Here is a 21,121-nt window from a genome sequence, read left to right as displayed (position 1 = left end):
CTTTTAATTTCATGGCTGCAGTCACCATCTGTAGTGATCTTGGAGCCCAGAAAAATAAAGTCTGACACTGTTTCCACTGTTTCCCCATCTATTTCCCATGAAATGGTAGGACCAGATGCCATGATCTTCGTTTTCTGAATGTTGAGCTTTAAGCCAACTTTTTCACTCTCCACTTTCACTACATCAAGAGGCTTTTGAGTTCCTCTTCACTTTCTGCCATAAGAGTGGTGTCATCTGCATATCTGAGGTTATTGATATTTCTCCCGGCAATCTTGATTCCAGCTTGTGTTTCTTCCAGTCCAGCGTTTCTCATGATGTACTCTGCATAGAAGTTAAATAAACAGGGTGACAATATACAGCCTTGACATACTCCTTTTCCTGTTTGGAACCAGTCTGTTGTTCCATGTCCAGTTCTAACTGTTGCTTCCTGACGTGCATACAGATTTCTCAAGAGGCAGATCAGGTGGTCTGGTATTCCCATCTCTTTCAGAATTTTCCACACTTAATTGTGATCCACACAGTCAAAGGCTTTGGCATAGTCAATAAAGCAGAAATAGATGTTTTTCTGGAACTCTCTTGCTTTTTCCATGATCCAGCAGATGTTGGCAATTTGATCTCTGGTTCCTATGCCTTTTCTAAAATCAGCGTGAACATCAGGAAGTTCACGGTTCACATATTGCTGAAGCCTGGCCTGGAGAATGTTGAGCATGACTTTACTAGCGTGTGAGATGAGTGCAATTGTGCTGTAGTTTGAGCATTCTTTGGCATTGCCTTTCTTTGGGATTGGAATGAAAACTGACCTTTTCCAGTCCTGTGGCCACTGCTGAGTTTTCCAAATTTGCTGGCATATTGAGTGCAGCACTTTCACAGCATCATCTTTCAGGATTTGGAATAATTCAACTGGAATTCCATCACCTCCACTAGCTTTGTTCGTAGTGATGCTTTCTAAGGCCCACTTGACTTCACATTCCAGGATGTCTGGCTCTAGGTCAGTGATCACACCATCGTGATTATCTGGGTCATGAAGATCTTTTTTGTACGGTTCTTCTGTGTATTCTTGCCACCTCTTCTTAATATCTTCTGCTTCTGTTAGGTCCATACCATTTCTGTCCTTTATCCAGCCCATCTTTGCATGAAATGTTCCTTTGGTATCTCTGATTTTCTTGAAGAGATCCCTAGTCTTTCCCATTCTGTTGTTTTCCTCTATTTCTTTGCATTGATCGCTGAAGAAGTCTTTCTTATCTCTTCTTGCTATTCTTTGGAACTCTGCATTCAGATGTTTATATCTTTCCTTTTCTCCTTTGCTTTTCACTTCTCTTCTTTTCACAGCTATTTATAAGGCCTCCCCAGATAGCCATTTTGCTTTTTTGCATTTCTTTTCCATGGGCATGGTCTTGATCCCTGTCTCCTGTACAATGTCACGAATCTCATTCCATAGTTCATCAGGCATCTATCTATCAGATCTAGGCCCTTAAATCTATTTCTCACTTCCACTGTATAATCATAAGGGATTTGATTTAGGTCATACCTAAATGGTGTAGTGGTTTTCCCTACTTTCTTCAATTTAAGTCTGAATTTGGCAATAAGGAGTTCATGGTCTGAGCCACAGTCAGCTCCTGTCTTGTTCTTGCTGACTGTATAGAGCTTCTCCATCTTTGGCTGCAAAGAATATAATCAATCTGATTTTGGTGTTGACCATCTGGTGATGTCCATGTGTAGAGTCTTCTCTTGTGTTGTTGGAAGAGGGTGCTTGTTATGACCAGTGCGTTTTCTTGGCAAAACTCTATTAGTCTTTGCCCTGCTTCATTCCGTATTCCAAGGCCAAATTTGCCTGTTTCTCCAGGTGTTTCTTGACTTCCTACTTTTGCATTCCAGTCCCGTATAATGAAAAGGACATCTTTTTTGGGTGTTAGTTTTAAAAGGTCTTGTAGGTCTTCATAGAACCATTCAACTTCAGCTTCTTCATCGTTACTGGTTGGGAATTACTGTGATATTGAATTGTTTGCCTTGGAAACGAACAGAGATCATTCTGTCGTTCTTGAGATTGCATCCAAGTACTGCATTTCGGACTCTTTTGTTGACCATGATGGCTACTCCATTTCTTCTGAGGGATTCCTGCCCGCAGTAGTAGATATAATGGTCATCTGAGTTAAATTCACCCATTCCAGTCCATTTCAGTTCGCTGATCCCTAGAATGTCGACATTCACTCTTGCCATCTCTTGTTTGACCACTTCCAATTTGCCTTGATTCATGGACCTGACATTCCAGGTTCCTATGCAATATTGCTCTTCACAGCATCAGACCTTGCTTCTATCACCAGTCACATCCACAGCTGGGTATTGTTTTTGCTTTGGCTCCATCCCTTCATTCTTTCTGGAGTTATTTCTCCACTGATCTCCAGTAGCATATTAGGCACCTACTGACCTGGGGAGTTCCTCTTTCAGTATCCTATCATTTTGCCTTTTCATACTGTTCATGGGGTTCTCAAGGCAAGAATACTGAAGTGGTTTGCCATTCCCTTCTCCAGTGGACCACATTCTCTCAGTATAGCACTGCAGAGGGTAATATTTCTCTTGTTTTAAGAGTCTGTATAGTTTAATAAAATATTAAAATAATAGGCAGAAGAGCACAGTTTTATTACTCTCAATATTAGAGGTCATAATAATTTAGAAGACCCTTGAGGGCCATTTGCAGTGTGTGTGATTCGGGAGCTTTGTGAAGATGCCTCTAATTGGCACACATATGCTGGGGAGCCTGTCAGGGGCATTTCTACTCATGTGACTTTGTTTTATATATCTAGCTCTTAGCAGCTGCAATTCCTACTAGGGACTTTGCAGGCATCATTTCCATTAGGATATGTTTCCTAATCCAGTAATTACAAATCCTGGGCAGCTTTGCCCACTAGAGAACGTTCGGAAATATCTGGAAACATTTTTAGGTTGTCACAGTTTGAGGCAAGAGGAAGTTTAAAACAAAATAATAGATGCCACAGACATTCCGGATCCCCACGTGACATCTAAATTGTGTACCTTTGCTCCGCCATGCTAGGAATCCCTTACATAGTGTAAGCTACTAATGCACAGATTCAATTCAGTAGCAATCCCTGTATATCATATCTTAAAATATTCAGATGATGGGGTCCTTCTTGTCCTTCAGGCCTCAGCAGTCTTCCACTGAACACCAAGGAATCCTCGCTCTCCACCTGCCGGTTTCTTTCAGAGCAAGGTATTCACAGGGCGCTGGCATTTTCCCTGTTCACTCTCAAGTCTCCCCTCCCATACCTTGTAGGAGGGAGCTCAACTGTCTGAATTCCCCATGCTTTTAATTGCTTCTCAATTTCAGTGACACCCAGCAAGTGTTTGCAGAATGAATAAACCATTTCCATGATTCTGTTTATGAGAGCTTCTATTTACAAGTTACTGTGCAGAGAATTTCCATCATCATTTCCTACACCTGTTATTATTCCCATTTCACTGATGAGGAAACTGGACTTGACAAGCAAGTTACCCAGATTGCTAGAGCCGCTAAGAGGGAGGGCCTTCTGCCTTCACCGTTACAATACTATGTACCATATGCATCAGTACAATGTATTATAGTCCCACATGGCAGCAGACCCCGGTCCCATCAGACAGGTATGAAGTCAGGATGGCAGTACTTTCTAGTTTGGGATACTATAATTCAGCAGCATTTGGACACACTAAAGGCAATATATGATAGTAGATTATAGTGATATTTTTTGTTATCTATGGTTAGAAACAGCAGAGTAATATGGCGCTATGGCTACATCTGTAGTATATTGAAAATACAGTACTTCCTACTCATACACACATTTTAGGTGATGCAGGGTGATTTAAACCAGGAGTCAGGAAGTTTTTTCTGTAAAGGACCAGAGTGAATATTTTAGACTTTGTGGGCCGTGTCGTCTGTGTCTGTTGCAACTATTGAACTCTGCCAGCATAGCACAAAAGCCCCTTGTGTCCCATTAAAACTTTCTTTAAAGGACACTGCAATCTGAATTTCTTATATTATCACATGTCGCAAAATGTTATTATTCTTTAGAAGTTTCAAACATCTAAATATGTAAAGATCACTCTTAGCCTGAAAGCTGTACAAAACAGGCAGTGGGCCAGATTTGACACATGGACCATAGTTGGTCAATCCCTTGATTGAGAAGATTGCTGCTGCCAATTTTTAAGGTTCTCACAATGTGATAAATCAGGAATCTCCTCGCAGCTTCCAGGCATGCATGCTAGAAGGTGTCAGCACTATCAATATGGGAGCTTCTATAGTACAAACATGCCCCCGTGATTTTGACTGTTCACGTCACACAGCCTAGCACCGTTTAACACATTGGAAGTACCTGAGTATAATCTAATGCCTTTATATGTATATAACTAAAGACATAAAAGGACATAACTCATGATAGTGTGCGAGCATTAGTGCTTCTCAGACTGTAAGGGGAGAGTATTGGCTGACATAATGCAGTTCAGCACAGCATATGATCAGTTCTGTTCCCATAATTATATGTAGTAAAGCAGAATATGCTGTGAGAGGGGGCACAGTGTATATAGCAGATGTGAGGTTCAGAGATGACTTGGCTAAGTCACACAGGTGGTGATGGAGAAGGAAGGCCCCGTGCGCTTTGCCACCTTGTTGACGTTCCCCTTGTCACTTCTTTTCCTGCCACATGCTTATTCTTGAGACCCAGAAAGAACAGTTTCACCAGCCATATTGCATTATGCTGTTGGTAATGCTGGCTCCAGCATCACTCCTGCATCGTCCCATAGACTGTCTTTACAGGAAATTTGACAGTATAGCTATTTCACAATATGGTGCAGCAGTGACACTCTTCTGTCATTTCAGTCACAGTAACACAGTTATGTTCTACGTACGTTTTCTAACAGTAAGGCTGTTCTCCTGTCCATGGTCCTGCCTTGCTGCTAGTTATGACAACGATGCAGCTCCTATGCTGGTGCAGCCTGCAGTTGTAGTTGCAACAACAACACAAGTGCTCATAGGGAGCCCAGTGGTCTATACAGGACTATAACCCACATCTGGAAAACCACCATTGCGACTGCCAAGGTTTCAGAGAAATAGTTAAGGAAGCGTCCTGTTTCTCGGGAAATCACATTTCCTCATTTCACATCACTAAAAGCTTGTGATTTCCCCAACCCACTTGGCAACCACTTGGGTTCTGTGCCAGCTCTGATATTGAGAACAGTCTCTTTGCTGCATCACTCTACATGGTAGAACTATAATTTTAGCATTGTTATGATATTATTGCTAAGCCATGTCACACTTGTTTCCAATTCGGAAGCAATTCTGCCACTACAATAACTAGTGTGTAATATCTATAATTTTAGCAAAAGTACACAATCAATCTAGCACTTAAATAGTAAGTATTCACTGAAGAGATACACTGCACAAATATTTATAGAATTGAGGTACCATAATGTCTTTTGGTTTAGCACAGTAATAAAACAATATCCTGAAAGACCATACATTTTCAGTTCAGTTCAGTTCAGTTGCTCAGTTGTGTCTGACTCTTTCAGACCCCATGGACTGCAGCATGCCAGGCTTCCCTGTCTATCACCAACTCCCAGAGTTTGCTCAAACTTGTGTCCACTGAGTCGGTGATGCCATCCAACCATCTCATCCTCTGTCCGCCCCTTCTCCTCCTGCCTTCAATCTTTCCCAGTATTAGGGTCTTTTCCACTGAGTCAGTTCTTCACATCAGGTGGCCAAAGTTTTGGAGCTTCAGCTTCAGCATCCGTCCTTCCAATGAATATTCAGGACTGATTTCCTTTAGGATGGACTGGTTGGATCTCCTTGCAGTCCAAGGGACTCTCAAAGAGTCTTCTCCAACACCACAGTGTGAGTCCTAATATTTGTAATTTGTAGTTTTAAATAAGTATCATATACTTTGCTGCCAATATTTAACATTATCCATATTATTATTCTTTGTTATTGTAGATGCAGTGCATGTAAGATATAGTGCATGTAACCACAGCTCAATAACGCATAAATGCTGTGCCGCGCTAAGAGCACTACATTGTTTCACATTATTATCAGGTGTGTTATAATGTTCTATAATTTTCTAATACCAGGGTAAATAATAATCTATACTAAGTTTTCTTTTATTCCCATAGATCTAGAACCAACATTGATACCATAATAAATCTCTTATCTCCAAAATGTATATCAACAAACAGTTAAAGAAACAGTCAGAGCTGTTTTGCAATTATGTAGCATCAGTTTGCTACTGGTAAAATATAACTGTACTGTTTCTTAACTTGTAACAATAACCCTAAAGTACTGAAAATTCAGTATTACTTTAGTTTTCAGTGTATTAGTTTTAGTGTTGCTATAACTACAGTAGGTCACATTTAGCATATTTGTCTGACACTACCAAGAGGAATATGTGGCTATTATATAAGGCACAATGTTTGAAGTCAGAATCACACATAAAGTTGAGTTACAGCTTCACAACTTAATCCTTATGTGATTTTGCTCAAAATACCTGGTAGTTGTAAGCCTCAAGTTTTTCACCTGTATGAAGGAACTAATCACAGAACCCAACTCACAGTATTGCCTTTAGGTTTAAATGAGACAGTATCTAAATGAGGAATACTTTGAATTAAACATGATGTGGTGATTTGGATAATTATTAGTTACTACTATTTTAATTATTTGTACTATTATGTTAATACTGCATACTAATTCTGATAATACTACTACTAGTAAGCTACTTAGAAATAATATTACTATATAATATGCTATCAACTATTTGAACCAGTTTTATAAAAGCAAGTTGTCATCTTATCCTACGCTGCATTGATATCTTCTGGTTTCTTCTGCTTTAATATTGTTTATGGTAACTTGGGGCCTCCCTGGTGGCTCAGATGGTAAAGAATCTCCCTGCAATGCAAGAGACCAGGGTTCAAACCTTGAATTGGGAAGATCCCCTGGAGAAGGGAATGGCATCCCACTCCAATATTCTTGCCTGAAGAATTCCATGGACAGAGGAGCCAGGTGGGCTATACAGTCCATGGGGTCTCAGAATCGGACATGACTGAGTGACTTACACGATAATGACATGGTTATTTTAACTCTTTCTTTTGCTCACGACTTTATACCATTCTATCCTAAGTTACCTTTAATGATGGTAATTCTTAGACATTACTACTTATAACAGACAATCTGTGATTGAGTCATTTTGTGCTTGCTGTAAATGTAACCAAAAAAAGGTATTTATATAGCTTAACCTACAGTGTTCTACTTTAATTTCACATCCCAGTTGGATGTATTAGATGCATCTCAATCTTGATATACTCCAAATATATCTCTGTATTTTCCCCTCCAACCTGTACTCCCTCTTTTCTCATCTCGGTCAAGAGCTTCAGCAGCCCCACCACCAGTGGTGTAATCCAAATAATATGGACACTTTGACTCCTCTCTTCCTCACTCCACATCCAGTCCCCCAGGAAGACTAGCTCTGCAAAACAGATTTGAAATCTTCCTACAGTGTTTTATCTCTATCACTAACCTTAGTACAAACCTTGAGACTCTCTTTACAGAACAACTGAAGTAGCCTACTCGGAGGTCTCTGTGCTGCTCTTCACCACCGCCTCCTACCGTGGATCCATTTCAAGTTTTGTCACTTAGCTTATTTTTTTCACTGGAAGTGCACTGATAGCTCTAACATATTTCAAAATGCATAAAAGTAGAAGATGGCTTGATGGGTGAAGAGAAAGAGAGTCAACTGAGTAGCTAAGGGTCAGTTTCTTAACCTGTCTGAAATGTAATCTTCTCGCCTGTAAACAGGGATAATAAAAGGGTGATTGTTGGCAGTAAATGTCTTTGTGTAGGTCAAGTGTAAAGATGGTTCCTGGCACACAGGAAGCATACACTAATATCATCAGTTACTCGAAGTCATGGTGTAGACTTGATTTAATCAAAATGAATTTTACTAACAACTATCTTGGAACATTCCATTTTTTTTCAGTTTGAAAACATCAAGGGACTTCCTTGGATTCACCAAATAAAACTCAAAAATCTTAGCATGTAATTATGTTTGCATTCACCTTAACCTGCCAGGATTCACCCTAGAAGCAGCTCTTGTGCTACCCATCCGTGCTTCCTGCAGACACAAGTGCAAGCAGAGAGCGATTGTCTGAGTCTCACATTGCTCCCTTCACAAATCTCAAATAAAAATTCCCAGCCGTGTGGTAGGCATCTTCAGTGAATGCAGACATTGCCCTGTGGAAGCGTATGAAACCCATTTGGGTGAAAGCTAGTGCAACAGGCTTTGACCAGCACCATGGACCCTCCCCTGATGAATTGCAGTTTGGAACTAGAACTGCTTTTGGTTTTAGAAAGGACAAAATTATTGTAAGAGCTGATGATAGAAAATCAGCTGGCGTGGGGAAGGTGAAAGGTGTTGCTATTCTTGAAAGGACAAGGCCTTTGGAAGAAAATGCCTAAACCTGCCAGAATTAAAATGCAACCTTTTGTTTGTAAACTTATAAGATTATGGGTTTAGAATTAATTCAAACTGAATCCTTTCCAGTTACCAGTAACCTAAAACTTGGGTCCATTATGCAATCATGACTCAGTAAGTCCTTCGTAACATGACTTCCAAACACGACGGGAATTAGACCAACTTTGTAAATATTTGAAGTTGCTAGTTTAAAAATTAATTTGACTTATTTGCTTGCTAGTTGCCAGCAACTTACGAGAGTTGGAGCTTTCTCTGTAATCATACATATCATTCATGAATCTTTTAAAGGATTTATTTGGAAAAACTATAGGGTAGAACTCAACATACCCGTTGCTAAAAACAAAAGTTGACTGTAGGTGATAATAGAAGGGAAAAAAGATGAAATAAAATTAGCCCTTGGTGTGTTGATTAAACTTAAGTCTAAGCACCATAATTCAGTTAGACACGTAGATGCTGTTTTTAGTTCTACTGTTGGACCCGATGAATTTTTTTTAAACACTTCATTGAAATATTAATTCACATACTATGCAATTCACACATTTAAAGTGTACAATTCAGTACATTTTCGTATATTCACAGAATTGTACAATTATCACTACCATCTAATCACCCCAGAGGAAATCCCATATTCATTAGCAGTCACTTCTCTTTTCTCCTCTTTCTGCTCCCATCCCTAGGCACCCACTAATCTACTTTCTGTCTCTATAGATTTGCCTCTTCCAATCATCTCATATAAATGGAATCCTATATGATCTTTTGTGTCTGACTTCTTTCACTTAGCATATTGTTTCTAAGGTTCACTAACGTCATAGCATGTAGCAGTACTTCTTTTCTTTTTTTTTTGGTGAATAATATTCCAGTGTGACTTGGCCATATTTATTCATTCATCCATTAATGGCCATTTGGTTTTTTCCTTCATTTCCTCTATTATGAACAGTGCTGTTGTGAACATTTGTGTACAGGTCTTTATGTGGACATATATTTTCGTTTTTCTTGGATGGATACTTAGGAGTGAAATTGGTAGATCATATGGTAACACCACATTTAACATTGTGAGGAACTGCCGTACTGTTTTCCAAATTGGTTGCACTATGTTACTTTCTCACCAGTAGATGAGTAATCCAGTTTTTCCATGTCCTTGCCAATGCTTATTATTATCTTTTTTTAAATTAGTATTGTAGCCATTCTAGTAGATGTGAAATGGTATCTCATAATGGTTTTGATTTGCAGTTCCCTGATGGCTAATGACAGTGAACATATTTTCATGTGCTTATGGGCCATTTGTATATTTTCTTTAAAACAATGTCTATTCAGATCCTTTGCTCAGTTTTGAAATTGGACTATTTGTCTTTTCATTGTTGAATTGCAGTAATACTTTATATGTCCTGGATACAAATCCTTTCTCAGAGAAATAATTTGCAAATATTTTCTCACAATCTGTGGGTTGTATTAAATTTTTTTAAATGGTAAATTATGTTGTTTCCTCTCTTAAATTTCTGGCATCTGTCCAGCTTACAAAATGATTCCTTGTTTCTCTGTGGATGTTTCCAAGAATTTCAGACCTCTTGTGTCCTGTCCATAACTGAACTTCATATCTTCTTTTCCCTTATCCCAGATCTACTTCTTTGAACATCTTTCCTATTCATCCAATTGGTCAACCAAGGCAGACACTAAGCTGTTAAATCTTCTTTCCTATTACCCATCTCAGGTCTCTTGTGAACTAAGTAATGTTTCATTTCTGCTTGAAGCCAGGTGTTTGAAATCCTGGTCATCTGCTGTCAAAGTCTAGATCCTGTTTTCATTATGTCTCTTCTGGACTCTCTAATAGCTAGATCCATATCCTGGCCTTCTAGTTGGCCCTTCTAAGTCCAAAATCAATGATTAAACTCCGTGAGATACTAATGATTACAACTACTGTCTCTGAAATCATGCTTTTCTAATTCAAATCCTAGATCCTTCATTTGACCTCTGTTCCTCGATTTCTCATATATAAAATAGGGAATGATAATAGTCCCTGCCTCACAGGGTTGTGTGAGAATTAAATGAATTATTATTTGTAAAATGGTATAAACAGTTGCTGGAATGTAATAAGCATTTGTGGCAGCTACTATTATTATTGCAATTGAAGTCTTTTTTTAAACCATTAATTAAAACTTTACCAAGGCTTTTCTCACCTATTGGATAAAATTGAAATGCATTTCTTTGGTACATAAGGCACTTTATGATGTGTAATATAAGCTGAGAAAACGCTACTGTGAGCACAAGATCCTAGATGTGGTTTTATTTAATTTTTAATTTTATTTTATTTTTAAACTTTACAATATTGTATTAGTTTTGCCAAATATCGAAATGAATCCGCCACAGGTATACCCGCGTTCCCCATCCTGAACCCTCCACCCTCTTCCCTCCCCTCCCCTCCCCTCCCTCTGGGTCATCCCAGTACACCAGCCCCAAGCATCCAGTACCGTGCATCGAACCTAGATGTGGTTTTATACCTTCACTTTTCAAAATGTGACACTGAGTTTAGAATTGTCAGGTCTAACTTCTTTCAAGGTATTGTTGCTTTGCAACCACTGGAGAACACGTGCTGTGGGCTTACTCCTGACCAGGCAGAATGCTAAGTACTTTCTATGCACTGTCCACCTTAATTCTTACATCTGCCTTATCAGGGGGTTAGTATTGCTATGCCCAGCTTCATAGCTGAGATAAATAAGATGGTAAATCTGTTTGTCCAAGATCACACAAATAGGAAGGAGAGAAACCTGAATATGGTTCCAAGTCTCTTGGACATGATGTTGCAAGCTCTTGGCTCTGCCTGAGGAAGTTTCTGAAGAGGTATCCACAGACAGACATTCTCAAAGGCAGTGTTGGAAAGAATTTTGAGTACTTGTATCATACTTGTCATTCTTGAATGGGGTACATCTTCCATCTGGAAGTCTTTACAGTGTTATCCAGACATCTGAAAATTCCTAGGACAAGGACATTTTTAATGTAGCTTCTGAAAGCTCTTGCTTAGCGGAAATATCCCTCCGTTGGGGGTAAGTGCTTTCATTTGCTGGTTGGACTATGGTCGATTAACTCACTTGGCTGAAGCCAAAGGATCTTAGACCCAGCCTTCTTCCTTTCCTAGACAACTCCTCACACAAGGTGAAAGATCAGAGGAGAATATGAATACTTAGGAAAGTCATCTCCTTCTTTAAGAAGTAACTCAAGGTACTCGAGCACTGGTGAGTGACTCAGGGCTGTCATCTTAATATGCAGAGACAGCACATTCCTAACTGTGCACAGGAGGTCTTCATTATCCAAAGATAATTGTTGCTATGCTGGAAAACTACTACTTAACATAAATCCATCAAAAATAGGGACTAGATTTTCAAAATAAACTGTAAAAAACATTGAGGCTTTAAAAACAAAGATAGTAGTTATGAAAACAAGCTTATTTTATTTAATATTTAACAAAATAGATCAAAAGAGAGGGCTTGATTAAAACTCTACTCTCTCAGAAAATATAAATATGAATCGAATATTTTTTCAGTTCTGACAAAATTGTTTAATAGCAAAATTCAGCTTTCCTTGAACTTCTGTAATATTGTCATAAAGTATCTATCTCTCTCAAAATTATTCAAGGATTTTACAAATTTTCTGAAGGTTTCTCTCACTCTTTGATATTCAAATCGTTCTCACTTAAAGCTCCAATTATATACTCAGTGATTTTCTCTTTTGGTTTAACTCTGCCCAATCCTCCTTTGTCCATGGCTTTGAGTATAGCTAACTTGATTCAACTTTCCAGGACTCCAGGAAATTTTGCATCCTTTGTCAAATTTGCAATTTCATTTTCTAATCAATTTGCCTTGTATATGTTTCGTGTTGTCCAATGTTTATATTGCACAATCAACATGAGACAGACCGACAAAGATGTTGACTGGTTGGGTTGGGGCAGGAGCTGATGTTAAACAGAGAGGACTGTGTAAGAGGGGAGAATTTTAAATGGTATTTTTGTGTTATGCCTTTGCTTCTTTATGCAAACTCAAAATTTTGACACCTCTTGTGATGCAAATTTACATTATTGTCATCTGGTTTTCTAAATCCCAGACACAGAGATCCATACTAGATTCAGTTTGCCTTGAAGCCTTTAATGTTAGCTAGAGTTTGGTGAAATGCAGATTTGTTTCTACGGCCAGCAAGTCCGTCAGGGTCTCACCAGCAGCCCCACAGTTGTGCATCTTTGTCCTCATCTTATGCTTTTCCTCCTTGCTCACTCTGCTATAGCCAAGCTGGCATTCTTTAATACCCACCAAGCCCTTTATGAACTTCAGTCCTTGTGTTCCTTCTGCCTTGAATGTTCTTCCTGTGGCTAACTCATGTTTCAGATGTCAGTTTAATATGAGCTTCTGAAAGGGCCTGCCAATGACCATTCCACATCATCCTGTAATCACCCTTTACACAACCTCCAGTTTTTCTCCTTAATAGCACTTAGTAAAGGAGATAAGAATCTGATTGGTCTACTTTCTGATTTCTATCTCTGAGTCCAGGACATAAGGATAACAAGGACTTTGTCGATTCTCTTACACACACAAAACCTGGCTTAGTCTTTGTTACGTGGAAAGCTGCACTTTACACGGGCAAAGAGGTATGTGGAGAGAGCTTGGAGGTACTCCGAGTGCCCAGTTTCCTTGATTTGAAGAACTTAAACCTCTTCCTTGGGGCCTTTGAAAGAATCTTTGCTCCTTTCTAAGATACAGAAGCCACCTGAGTTAGATTGTGGGTAGGCCTTCATGGGAAATTTTCTAGGATTAAGAATTAGATACAGAGGAAGTTACTAATTTATGTACATTCCCCCTACCTAAGGATTTTTGCCTTATTATCAAATTAATCCCTTCATTTTCCCACTAAAAGGAGAAGAGAGACATGGGAAGCCAGATAAATGGTTCATTTGCTCATGACTTTAATCAAACTTTGTCCCAGGGCTCTGAGGTTCACTTAAAGGGCTATTTTCCCTACATTTTAAAGGCTAACTAAAATTGAGAATATCATGAGAAAAATGCTTCCTTGTAACTCAGGAGCCATTACTGGAAGATGCAGATCAGATTCTGCTTGGTGCCAAAGGGAGATAGTCCCCAAGCCCTTGAAACAAAAGAATGGTAAAACTAAACGAGATACAGAAAGACCGGGAATCCGTTTTCCATTGCTAAGACCTCAGAAACCTATAAAAGCAGTTGTTTTATGGGAACACTTAGCAAAGTACTGCCCAAGTCCATTTTAAAGGTTTGAAATCCTTTGACATATGGCAATCATTATGTGTGCTCAGCTGTCTATCTTGCACAACACTTTTTTTTTCCCCTCCCCAAGGAACACATTTCTGAGGCCCTACATTTACCATATTTTACAAGAAGCGTTTAGTGGTAAGCAAGGCTCAGAAGCAGACTCAGGAAGAAGAGCCTTGATTAAGAGCTCCAGGAGCACCAAAGCGTTTTGTCTCAAGATGGAAGCCTTGAGTTGAAGCTGTTTTAGATTAGAAGCCATATACATTGCTAGTTGGGTTTTACTTTAGAAAAACATTTAATGACGCAGATGTTCTAGGCAGCAAAATGGAACATATCGTTTTGCTCGGCCTTTTCCAAAAACGGGAGGATATGTAGGTGTCATCAGGGCATTTGAGTGTGCTGGGTTTAAGAGCAGGTGATGGAAATGACAGAAAAATAAGTCAAGGTAAACTTTCAGGATGTTTCTGTGGTTGCCTTTGTTTCAGAGAATGCACTGTGCTCTTAAGCTCCAGCACACTCATGATACAATGTCCCTGAGCAGGTGGAGAGACTTTCCCCGTAGCCCTCCTCCTGCATCCTCACTGTGAGAACAGCTCGTAGAATGTATCCATATTGTATTCTTGGAAAAACCTCCCCAAAGCTGCTTTCACGTGGTTCTTCTTAGAGAAAGCATCCAGAATGTCCCCAAGAAATAAAAGTAGTTGAACCCAAGTGTGTAAGGCAGTGCAGTCCAGGTTCAGATCAGCTATGGAAGCCATAATATGTTCTCGACATTCCTTCTTGATCTTGGCCCAAACCAAGATGAGTGAGACTTAGAAGAAATATGTGATTGCCCTACTGTAGTGTTTACCATCCATCAGTAAAATCCATCCTATACACCAGAATGCCTGGAAAGAAATTCACATGGGTATTTGCTTTCCCAAAATGTTAAGAGCTTTTATCAAAAGAGCACACAACACACTTTTATTTTCTTCTAATGAGACACCCTTTACACCCTTCCTACAGTACCAAACTGAAATCAGACTAGAAAAGGTGGGGCCAGAGAGGGTGATTTCTCATCTTTTACTCATTCCTAGCCAAATTTAGACTTCCAAAAGAAAAATAAGCTCATCTCTAAAAACACTGAATTGTAATGTGTTGCTATATTCAAGCCTTTTGGACAGATGGAAAAGGGGAGATTGTACTATGCAATACATATCAAAACTTATGAATCCCCTTTGGGCATCCATCTTAGCAGCTCACACCCAAATCTTCTGTAAAAACCAATGTCTCCATTCAGCCAACTCCTCCCAACTTTCCTTCTTGAGTGGCCACTTTTCTTTTTTTTAGTTATTTTTTACAGAAGTTAAATTTTTTAAAAAATTAGTTTATTTGTTTTCTCTCCTTCTAAATATTTTCTCTATTATCCTCATAAGAACAATAAATCAAGCCGTGAACACCTTAGAATGCAAGGTGAAGGCAAGGCTATGAATGCTTACAAAAAAGTACACCTATCACTCATCATTTCTTAAACACGCATGCACACACACACACACACATTAGATTTAGTCAGTAAGTGTTCTTTGCAGCATTATTTATCATAGTGAAACTTTAGGAGCAAACTAAATGCCTCTTAATCAAGGATTATTTAAAGGAATTACATGAAATTCTTATGATTGAACATTAAACAGTTGTTAAAAATTGTGTTTTCAAATGATATTGATGACTTGAGATATCCATATGATACAATATTCAGTGGAAAAGTGAAAGCAAGGTAAAACGTGTGAGTAAACGTACTGGCAAGTATAGATAACTGAAGGCATATTTACACAGGAAGAGAAAAGAGAAGGTAAGATCCCAACATTTTAAGAGTAATAAGATTGTCTTTGGACCGTGGGATTGTTAACACTTTTTTGATATTAATTTTTTGTATTTTCCTAGTCTTTTAGTTTTTCCATCATGTTTTCTGAATACCTTCTAGGTACTAGAGGTATAGCCATTAACAAGCTAGACACAGTCCATGATCTGGCGTCAACACTTTTAAAAAAAAAATACAGTAAACTCCTTGAAAGTAGTATCTGTATCCATCCTAATGTAACATACCCAGAAAATCCCATGGATGGAGGAGCCTTGTAGGCTGCAGTCCATGGGGTTGCTAAGAGTCAGACACTACTGAGCGACTTCACTTTCACTTTCCACTTTCATGCATTGGAGAAAGAAATGGCAACCCACTCCAGTGTTCTTGCCTGGAGAATCCCATGGACGGAGAAGCCTGGTGGGCTGCAGTCCATGGGGTCGCACAGAGTTGGACACGACTGAAGCGACTTAGCAGCAGCAGCAACATACCCCTACTTTATCTTTTTTGTTTAAAGTTCATTCACCTTTTACTGTTAAAACAATATCCCAGTTTCTCCTTGAGAAACCACTTCTCTCCCATTGTCAGCCTAGTAGCTTATGGGAAGTTGACTCAACTCTAAAATCCAGGAGCAAGCCTAGATTGGTTTAAACTATCAATCTCTCCTACTCACATAGTCTTGGAAAAGCATTTCACAATATGAAGTTAATTAAATTAGTATAAATTAGGTGTAAAATCCTCAGTCATAGTGTTTGCCAAATCCCTTCCTGGAGTTCCTGTTCCCCTTATGCCTGCCTAAAGCTATGATCCCTGCAGAGGTCGGAGTGATCTCTTTAGAACAAGAGATAAGTCCACTCTAAACCCCGAGATGCTGTCCCCTCCCACTCAGAAGTGGACGCAAGCACCTGATTGTAGATTGCAGGAACATGGTGGGGCCTCTGCTCACCTTTCCAAGTATAGCTCTCCCCACTGGGCCCTGCTTCCACGCATACCCACACACCTCCTTTCTATTCCTGTCAGTCCCTGGAGCCTCTGTGTTTGCTGGGCTTTTCTGTAGACAGTGGCATGGTTAACTTCTCACCTTTGGGCTAGGATCTCTGTTCCCTCTCAGAGGCAGCTTTGATCCCTAGCTGAAGGAGTTGTGCCACCCTGCCCTTCTTTCCTATCAAACAGCCCCAACTAGCACCTGAAATTTTCTGTGTGTGTGTGATTGCATGTTCATTTCTGCTGAAACTTAGTCTTTTGTTCAATGCTTTGTATATCCCAGGATGTGGAAGTGTGCCGGTATAGAGTGTTCAGTGGGTGTGAGTTAAGTGAATAAATAAAAATTCCAGCAATGTCTGTGAGCCATGCAGGGTAGGGGCTGTGAGGCTCTACCCATTGTTTTTGAGTAGCACCATCAGAGGTTCCATAGCTGACCATCCCATTCATTTAGATCTACATTTTCATTTGAGAGTCACAGGTGGCCCCATCAGTGAAAGAAAAGCTTTCTGTGAGCCACACCGCATGTGAAACAAAGCTTCAAAATGAGCTATAAAGGAAAACACATTTGCTGGCCCATACAGGGGAAGACCATCTCAGAGCCAAGAAAGGTGCCTCCTTTGGGGGTTAAGGGTTCGGCTTAAACAGAGATCATAGCCCAAGAGAACAGAACACAGAGTTGGGAAGGAAGGCCCAAAGTTGACCTGTCACTTCTAGATGAAAAGCTATCTTCTCTGCTACCATGCAGCCTGTGGTGAGAGACCTGGTCAGCCACATGTCCAAGCTGCAGACAGGGCAGATGACCTCCTTGGAAAAGAGAATGGCAACCCTCCCACCCTCCCTCCCTTGGGTTTGTGAATATGTGCACTAGAGAGATGATCCAAGGCAGCTAAGCTACCTTATGGATGATATGAGCCCAGTCAGTTCTCCACTCTTCATGCTGGTAGAGGCCATGTCAGCCTGGGGAGGGGATGCAGAGGAGGGTGACTGCTGGTAAAACCCCTTCAGAAGGTCCCACTAGCCAGCAGAATATCTCTGAGGTTTCCCTGTCCTAGAGGAGCAGCTGGCTTTTGTGGACTTGACCAGTAGTTACTGCAGCAAAACTCTAGGTCATGCAACAGGGCATGTTTTCCTAGGAATTTGCTGCTTTGGAAATCGACTGATAACTTCAAACAGCAGGTGGGATTTAGGTTTACTGTATACTTTGAGACACTTCTTGAGGGCTCCCAGCCTTAAGATCTGAGCATCATTCTGGCAAATTCATGGCTACTTTCCAGCCTCTGAGACTTGAAGCTACCTGACTGCATAAGAGCCGGTAAAACAACAAACCTGGGCTTCCCTGGTGGCTCAGTCAGTAAAGAGTCTACCTGGAATGTGGGAGATCTGGGTTCGATCCCAGGGTCGGGAAGATACCCTGGAGAAGGAAATGGCAACCCACTCTAATATTCTTGCCTGGAGAATTCCATGGACAGAGGAGCCTGGTGGACTACAGTCCATGGGATCACAAAAAGTCAGACACGATGGAGCAACTAACACTTTCAGGCACTCTCATCATGATTCATAGCTTTTAACAGTTCACATGGTATTTCCATATTCATAATCTCGTTTATCTCCACTCTGTGAGACTCATTGAGTGAGTATTCCCATCTCCCCTCAGAGATTAGGAAATTGAGACTCAGAGAGGCTTAGCAACTTGTCCCAGACTAAGTAATGGTAGTACTGGGGTTTACAAAGGCCTGTGAACAGAGTACAAGCCCACTGTACCACACATGATGTATCGATTGGTGAGGTCTGTGCCATCAAATTTGTATTTTAAAGAATGGAATCCCGACTATCATCTGTGATCCCAGATGTGGCTGAAAACCAAAATTATGAAAGGAAGCATCCTGGTTTAAGAGTCAAGTGTCAGGTCCCTGGAGCAAGCCAACTGAGGATTTGGGGGCCATCAGTTTCCCTATACTGGCTCACCAAAAGCAGCCTCAGCATGACCGCTGCCTAGAAACTAAACTTAAAAGGAGGAAGGTGAGCTCTTCTAGAAGAATGGAAATTCAGTGGGAGACATCGGTTGGGTGTGCTCTTCCCCTTCCACCCCTTTGTTGCTGGAACTACTCACCCTTCTGTATGTTGGCAAGACCGCCCAGGCAGCACATTCAACACATTCGTTATCATATGGGAAAGATGTATGTTTGTTTAAAATGGCAGGTTCTTTAACATCTATGACTCTTACGACTTCCTAAAGACCCCCAGGCTCTTTGTTGAGCTGAAGAACCAAATTAGGCTTAATATGATCTAATGTAAAGGTCTGAATTATGCCTTGAGTATACTTTCTTGGAGATGAAAGGACCAATATGCTTATAAAGTTCTATTACTCTTTAAAAAAGACTTTTAAAATGTTGGAAGTACCTCCTGGCTAGGGAAAGGATTAGATGCCCTGCTTTCAGTTCATTACTCCTAATATAAACACACGGTATCCCCAGTGCTCAGCATCACTTGACTGTCTTTATACAAACTAAACAGATGGAAGGCCCTGAGCCTTTGTCTCTGAAGTCAGTTTAATGACTGGGGCAAAGGGACATGTTTTGTCTGATTAAAGGCTCCGCTCTTCAAAGCCATACCTTCTTCCATTTGGGAAATGACAATGTTTATGGTGCCTGCACCCTGTTGGTGAATGGATGGAGTAGGTAGTAAACAAATCTCTCTTTGTGCCGAAACATACCAGTCCTGGTAAAAAAGAGGAGGTCCAAGTGGTCCATATACTGGCATATGATTCAAACCCAATGGCACATAAATCCTCTTGGGGATGCTGTCGATCAGATACAGGCATCAGATGCATTGGTGAAGATAAGTATAAAGGCATGCTGTTTGTAATTTTAAAATATTTCTCATTTTTTGTGTTACATATTTATTACAGAAGTTTGGAAAATACAGAAGCAAAAAAAAAAAAAAATCACCTGATCTTGCAATCCAGAGATCAATGCTATTATCATCTTGTTATCTGTTTCCACTGTTCTCCAAATATTTAACACAAGGCCTTTTTGTTCTTTATTTACTCTGAGATCCTACAGATTTGGGGGTTCTTTTTAAAATTGATTTTTTTGGAATATAGTTCCTTTACAATGCTGTGTTAGTTTCTGACTGTATAGCAAAGTGAATCAGTCTATATGCAGACTCTTTTTTTCAATTTCTTTCCCATTAGGTCACCACAGAGCGTTGAGTAGGGTTCCCTGTGCTATACAGTAGATTCTCATTCATTATCTGTTTTACTGGGGGATTTTTTTTTTTCATTCACTAAGGTATTGTGAACATCTTTCTAAGTCAATTAATGTAGGTCTGTTTCATCACTTCTGATAACTGTGTCTGTCATTTGAACGTGCCATTTATCCTGATTTAATTAAGCATTGTGCAACTGGTGGACTTCTAAGTTACTTTCAGGTGTTGGTATTATGGAGGGTTGAGGTAAGGAAAGTAAAATTCCTGTGCAGTAATCTTTTCTGGTTATATTATCAGGATAAATTGCTGTAGGATTATAGGATCAAAGGGAATGCACATTTTTGATCATGACGTTTACGCTTCACAGTTTGTACCAGGAATTTATCTGTGGGTTCATTCCTTGGTATTCATATAAGATGTCATTTTAGTATATTTTTCTCAATTTTAGAGGTTAAAAAAAAAGACTACACGTTGTCTTTCTGATTGCCTCACCAGCATCCGCATGAAAATGAACATGTTTTGACTGTGTGTTGGCTATCGATAGCCTCCCTTTATTGTAAATTTTGTTTTCATTTTTATTTTCCTCACCTATTGGTTAGAGAACTTATTGGTTGGAAAGTTATACTCTTCACTTTTCACATATGTTTGCAATTGTCATTTACTTCTGCTTGTAGCATTTTTTAAAAATCTGAGGTCATATACACCTCTTTGTAATTCAACATTTCTCCGTAGTTTCTATATATGTCCCTGTTCTGAGGAAAACTTCCTTTGTCCTGAGGCCAGAGGATCATCATTATCTCTTCCATCTTTGAAAAAACTTTCTTTTTATAGTTCAATTAACCTGTCTTTTTTTTTTGCCATTAATATTTTTTTAAGTGCAAAAATGGCAAGATTCTTAAATTTCTGTGGAATTTCAAAGTCCAAAAGGCAAGACAGTGTCCAATCATTTCTTTTTCTAGCAGATTTATTTATTGGGCTGTGTTGGGTCTTAGTTGCAGCATATGGATTTATTTCCCTGACCAGAGATCAAACCCAGGGCGCCTGCATTATGAGCACAAAATCTTAGCCACTGGACCACCAGGGACGTATGAAGAATCACTTTAACATTAGTGACTGATTTATTTTGATCCATCAGCAAGAAACGGCACCTGATGTGAACGTGAAAAGTCAGGAACTATAGTGTCCATATCTCCTTCATATATCTGAGCAAGACTGGCCATCCCCTTGAGACACCAAGACTTCAAAAGAGGGACAGGTCAGGGATAAAGCTGTGCATTTGTGGAAAAGGCTGATCTGCATGAGACACATCATGAAGTCAAGTCAGTGAGGAC

This window comes from Bos mutus, chromosome 22 (genome assembly GCF_027580195.1).
Source record: "Bos mutus isolate GX-2022 chromosome 22, NWIPB_WYAK_1.1, whole genome shotgun sequence".
Taxonomy (NCBI): Eukaryota; Metazoa; Chordata; class Mammalia; order Artiodactyla; family Bovidae; genus Bos; species Bos mutus.
The sequence above is the reverse complement of the archived record's forward strand: the minus strand, read 5'-3'. Positions refer to the sequence as shown.